The sequence below is a fragment of the Triticum aestivum genome, chromosome 7D (assembly GCF_018294505.1).
Source record: "Triticum aestivum cultivar Chinese Spring chromosome 7D, IWGSC CS RefSeq v2.1, whole genome shotgun sequence".
Lineage (NCBI taxonomy): Eukaryota > Viridiplantae > Streptophyta > Magnoliopsida > Poales > Poaceae > Triticum > Triticum aestivum.
The window spans coordinates 179692513-179699439 of NC_057814.1; positions in this window are offsets into that span (position 1 = coordinate 179692513).

Here is a 6927-nt window from a genome sequence, read left to right on the forward strand (position 1 = left end):
TTTCTGTCAATATCTGACACACACACACACACCGCACACACACACACCCCCTCCCCCGAGCACACAATTCATCCCCATCCAAGGTTATATGGCGACCACTCTCGCTTGTGCTTCTCTGCACCCCAGCATGCACAACACCTCAATCTTCAAAGAGGGCATCGAGGAGATCGAAGACGGTGACCACACTGCACTAGAGAATGCGGGCCATTTGGAAGCAGGATGATGTGACGACGGCTGACTGACTCCTCCCCCTCCTCTCTCTCCCGCACAAATTACCAACCCCTCTCTCCCCCGCACAAAATTATCAATCCCTCAACCCACGAAATCCTTCCCCTCTCGTCCATGTTTTTCCAGCTCTCTCATCAAACTTGTTGTCTCTTCTCCTTCCATGTGTACAGAATCCCGACGCACACGCATCTCACGGATATTACATGTCTCCATCTTTCTCACAGACCTAACTTCTTCCTCTCTCTTTCTCTCTCTATCTCTCTCTTTGTCTCGTTAGGTTTGTCTCCTACTCTCTCGTCCACATACATACAATCTTTCCCGCCCTATCTGCTCCATCTTCGCAAGCTCTCTCTACACATTTCATTCACACATTGGGATGTGTTCAAAATGTTGTTTTTATAATGGATGATGTAGAGTTATGGTTGGTTTTGTTGCATCCTACAAAGTAATAACTATGAAATGCATTTAGATTCTCATTTGACTGGGATTATGTGAGTTTGAGCATATTGTGAAGTACTATAGACCTCGTATACATCCTGCAATTCAACAATGATTTTAACTATTGAATTGTATAGACCATTACATTCGAAGTCAGTAGCCTATATATTTATTTCACAACTACAACAAATGATTAATTTAGTACAAACTAAGCAAACAAATGTGTACTCCCTCCGTTTTTATTTAAGTCTGCGTATTAGCATTGGTCAAAGTCAAGTTCTGTAAACTCTCAGAAAGTTTATAACAAAAAATATTAACATATACAATACAGTAACAAATAAATACCATTAGATTCATTATTGAATGTACTTTCACATCATACATATTTGCTATGGTAAATGTTTATATTTTTCTATAAACTTGGTCAAACTTTAGGAAGTTTGACTTCGGTCAAACCTAATATGCAAAGTTAATAAAAACAGAGGGAGTACTAGTAGTTACTAGTACTACTCGCTAGTTGCTTATCCCAATCACCCAACATGCCAAACGGGGAGTTCTGTGTTACACAATTTGAGGTCGGCAGGAAAATCTCCCGCGACTCTGATTCGAGCAGTGCGAAGTTACCGTCATACCCTTCGGAACAAGCCTATGGATGCTGGTGGGTAGGGGGCTGTTTTCGTAACTTCAGGTTCACCCTACCCAGCCAACCCCACTCCGGCACCCGGAGTAGTACACTTGAATACTCCCCATTTTCTGTACCCACCGCAAAATAGACTTCTCCACGGCACCGCAGCCTTCGTGCTCCTCCCCTTCTACATCGGCGCACTCGTCCACCGCAGCGCATCTGCCTCATCGACGACCTCGTATGCCGCACTGGAGCCGGTCCACGGTCGTCGTCATACACAGAGCCTCTTCCCCGGCACCATCTTCCACGGTCTCGGATCTGCTTCCCGGAAGCCAACGCCAAGCGCAGAAGCACCACCGTCGTGGACAATGAACTGACTCCCGTTGCCGACCATGATGCACAGAGGCCGCCGCGACCATCCTTCTCCTCCTTGATTGGTAATGTTTGTATTGAATCACTTAGCAGTACATGTGCAGTTCCAATTTTGTTCATACCTACCCTTCAAATTTCCTGGTTGCTATTGTTCCCATAAAAGTAATTGGTTATAGCCTCCATTCTCCAACAGAATATCAGCTTGTAATTGTGCGTCGCTCCTGTATCGCGCTGTGCTTGGGAAGGTTCTTCATCTGCAACCAGTAGTGTGGCAAATAATGAAAAGTTTTTTAGAACTAGCAAGATGCCCATGTGTTGCACACATCAAGATGCATTTGTATGAGTAGTTTATCTTGTGGGAGAAATGGATGAACGAAGGAAGGCCTTATTTGCAAATCTGGAGAGGGGTGTGGGTATCTTTCTACAAAATTGCCATAGTTCCTTCCTATCCCTCGGATATAAATCGGACGGCCTATATTGTAGGATGGCAGGCACACCATCATCACCAACTCTGTTATTAAAAGAAAAAACGAGTACAGAGTAGAGAAGTAGAGATAAATATTAAATATAAAATAAATATAACAGTAGAGAAGAGAATAGAGCTAGCAAGGACGTCGGGAAAGGATCGCGCGCACGCGGGAAAAATTGGTCGGGCGCGCGCTAGTTTTGGCAAGCGGCATTCGGCGCGCTTTATAAAACCCAAAGCCCTCCCACCGCTATGTGCCTTGCCCCGCTCTCTCCCCGCTCTCTGCCTTGCCACCATTCTCTCCCAGCTCTGTGCCTTGCCACTGCTCTCTCCCTTCTCTTTCTCGCCTTGCCGCCGCCACGCCACCATGCTACCACGTCGCCACGAAACTTGGGGATACCGCGGCGTCCGCGTGCGCCGCTCCGGCGGCTTCTCCGCCGAGATTCAGTTCCGCGGAATGCGCCTTCGCCTTGGCAATTTCGACACCGCCAACGAGGCCGCCCACGTGTACGACGCGGCGGCGTGGCGCCTCAAGTGGCCTCATAGAACATTGAACTTCCCCAACGTGCCGACGCGGGAGCGGGCGCAGGAGCTCGCGCCTCTGCCGCGGCTTATCACCGACGAGGATCGTCGCGACAACCGGAGGCGGAAGCACCATCTCGGCATCGCCGAGATGGAGGAGGAAGCCATGGCGCTATGGCGCCAACGCTTCCCGCAGGACATCATCAACGAGCGCGAGTTCTACGCGCAAAGGAGGGCAGAGAGGGAGAAGAGGAGGGCGGAGCGAGCCGCCTATCGCGAGGACAAGCGTACGCGAAAAGCGGATGCTCAGTTCAACATGAGGCTAGGAGCAGCGTCACCCTGGGAATCCGACGACGATCAGTATCTTCACGCCTACATTGAGACGTCGGAGGAGGACATCACTGAGGAGGAGTCGGACGATGAGGAGTAGTTGAACTATCTATTTTTTTATCTATCTATGCTATATCTATGCTGAGAACTATCCTCTACTCTCTAGTCTCTACTCTCTATCTCTACATCTCGATCTCAGCACTGTAAACGCTTTTTTAAAGCGCCGCGCGTTGTGCTTCTGTTGGTGATGCTCTAACATTGCAGACGAGTGCTTTAATGTTGCCCACAAGATGCGTGAGTATTACTAGTAGTATATTTTTCTTGCCATGTTGAGATTTTAAAGAGGAACATGCAGAGGAGCAATGAAGACCAAACACGGGATATTGGGGACATCTTTAAGAGCGTGGCAAGTTAAAGAGGAGCTGCACCGAACCTGTAAAACGAGCTTTGGTAAGTAACACCCTTTCTTTCGTTTAGCCTCGTGTTCTTCGATGTGTATATGTTGTAGTTTCTGTTTCTCTTAGCCTTGTGTTCTTCGATGTGTAATAAGAAGAGTCTTAATCGTCCTAATGCTTTCGTTTTTAGCTTGATGTAGGAAGTGGGTGTTCTCACCTGTAGTCTGTTTTTAGTCTTGTTTATCTGGCTTCTACTAAATTGATCTGGGTTGCTCTGAGTATTGATCTAAAAAAGAAGTAACTTCATGTCAGGATGCAGTTCCTGCGAGGAGGGAAGTATGGTCAACCTCGAGATCATGTTTCCAAAATGAGGCTGGATTACACACAAGGTGCCAATTCCCTGATGATGGTAGATTAGACACAAGGTGCAAATTCCCAGATGATGCTGGATTACACACAAGCCAGGTGGAGTCGTGAGCTGTTCGTGTCCTCGTGGTTCTAGTAAAGGCTGAAAGAAAGTGTGCAGCAGCCCTTGAGAATGTAGCTGAGTTCCTGAAGAAGCGAAAAGAGCAATCAGATGCTCTCTTCACCCAAGCCAAAGAAGAGATGGAAGAAGCCAGAAATAAGCTAGCAGAGGCAGAGCAGGCTAGGCGTCTCCTGCTATCTAAAACTGTTGTCAATACAAAATTTCCTTCATAATAGCTAGGTTCAAATGTTTATGCAGTCAGCATGCCTGTTGTGATGTCCGTGCATCTACTGATGTGGCACAAAATAATTTTTTTTGGGTCATGTAATAACAGCAATTACTTTCCAAACAATAACAGTTGAAGCATTGGACATGGTATAGTTCACGCGCAAGCCCGACATTCCAAGTTCAACTTCCACATCAAACTCATGTTCACAGATATCTGCACATTCATAGATAATGCCCACAACCATGATTCACTTCAAAGCCAAAAAAATGTGAGGAGAGTTATAAATAAAGAAAAACCTCTAGTTCCTGCTACCACTGCGAGCACAACAAGTCAAGACCATGCGTAATTAATTATATTTTGGTCATTTGTTGTGTTCTAAAATGCCGGCCGGCTCGCGGAAGGACGTGTTGCCGGCACATGTGCGGATTCAATGGAGGCAGGCGGTGCAGTCTGAAGCCGGTTGCATGCGGCGAGGAGGCGTGTTCAGCCGGGCCTGCAGCGAGTGGGGCCCTCTTGGCCGGCGGGCTGGTCCAATGCCTACGCTATGAGAGGTCGCGTCCGTGTCAGAGCAATCACTCCATCCAGTCCTTTTTATTTGGGTATAACAAAATTTTGTTTTCCATTCACATTTTACAAGTAAAATTTGTGGACAAACTTTGACCCAAACTACGATGGGGACTAGTAAACTAGAACGGAGGTAGTATTTTTTTTATCAAAGAAGGGTTTCCCCCTTCTGATTTTCATTACTGAAAACCAACATCTAAACCATAGTATTTTCCCTAGAACTACCAGGTTCAACATCTCGCAACATAAACCCATACAACCATACGCCAAGGAGGTAGTAGTTATGAATTCCATTTACGCTCCATACCAATCGTTCTAAAAACTACTTAGTACTTATAACGCGCCATTGAATATTGGAACTCCTACCCCGCTAAAAATGATATTTTAAGGGACAATTGCATTTTTACCCCTAGTTGGTTCCTACCCATGGGTTTTGCCCTTACTTTTCGAGCTTGCTCAGTTTTGCCCTTAATTTTTTCGTCGAGGTCCCTCGAATGCCCTTTGACCGTTTGACCAAAACTTTGAAAATTCATAACTAATTCATATGAACTCAGAAAAATGCAAATAAGATATCAAATTGTTCAGATAAACATTACCTTTATGTGCATATCATTTGCATTCAGGACAAAAGCACCCTTTAAACTACCTGAGGAAATTAATGTTATTAACGTTATTAAAAATAAAAAGGTATAAACAATAATTTTTTTCATGAATAAAAATTACATGCAAATGTAGGTGATGTTTTCTGAACATCCTGATATCTTATTTGCATTTTTCTCAGTTCGTATCAACTTGTTATGAAGTTTCCAAATAATGGTCAAAGTCGTTAGAACATTCTTAACAAGATGATACGAACTCAGAAAAATGCAAATAAGATATCTGGATGTTCAGAAAACATCACGTACATTTGCATGTAATTTTTATTCATGAAAAAAAATATTGTTTATACCTTTTTATTTTTAATAATGTAATAACATTAATTACCTCGGGTAGTTTAAAGGGTGCTTTTGTACTGAATACAAATGATATGCACATAAAGGTAATGTTTATCTGAACATTTTGATATCTTATTTACATTTTTCTGAGTTCATATGAATTAGTTATGAATTTTCAAAGTTTTGGTCAAACGGTCAAAGGGCATTCGAGGGACCATGACGAAAAAAGTAAGGGCAAAACTGAGCAAGCTCAAAAAGTAAGGGCAAAACCCGTGGGTAGGAACCAACTAGGGCTAGAAATGCAATTGTCCCATATTTTAAATGTGGCTACTCAATCTGTGGCAACTGGCGAGCCACCGCCTCCAGATCGTTCACCTGTGGTCCCGACCATCAACTCCTACGGATCAAATTATCACGCGAGCTGACTATTCCTACAAAGGTGCGCTCCACCACGTAGCTGGTACCCGCGCATGCAGCAATCGTGCACTTAGGGTTTTAGGGTTTATTTGTTAATGGTGCCTTTACGTAACTCTCATGTGTGCGAGACAGTGAGAGACCGACTGCGTGCGTGCGCCTCTTCTCTTCGTATATGTACTCCACCATTTGTCTGGTACAGTGGTAATAACTACTCCCTCCGTTTCATAATGTAGTGCCCATAGATTTTTTGAAAAGTCAAACCTCACAAACTTTGACCAAGTTTGTGGAGAAAAATATTTACATTTAGAGTGCGAAACATATATCACTAGATTCATCATATGATGTAGTTTCGCATTATATATTTTTGCTATTGTAGATATAAATATATTTTTTCTACAAACTTGGTCAAAGTTTGCAAAGTTTGACTTCTTAAAAAATCTATAGGTACTACATTGTGGAACGATGCGTTGCCACACGATCAAAGTTGATTAATACATATTCACCGATTTGATAGAAAAAATAGTCTAGTTTTGAAATACGTATATCACTAAAAATATGTTATGTTTCACTGAAAATATATTCCTTTGGCGGTTTTGATGAGATAAGGGAGGAATGTTGTTGGTTTCAAGATTCGAGAAGTGGTATATGTCTAATTTCTACTCTTACTAGCAAGATGCCCGTGCGTTGCACGGAACATCAAGATCTTGTGGGAGAAAAGGATGAACTAGGGAAGGCCTTATCTGCAAATGTGGAGAGGAGTGCGGGTAAATTGCCATAGTTTCCGTCCTATCCGTCAGATACAGATTGTACGACCTATATTGCAGGATGGCAGGGACACCATCATCACCGACTATGCTTTTTATAAGCGTAGTGATAAAAAACAGAGTTGGTGATGATGGTGTGCCTGCTATCCTGCAATATAGGCCGCCCGATTTATATC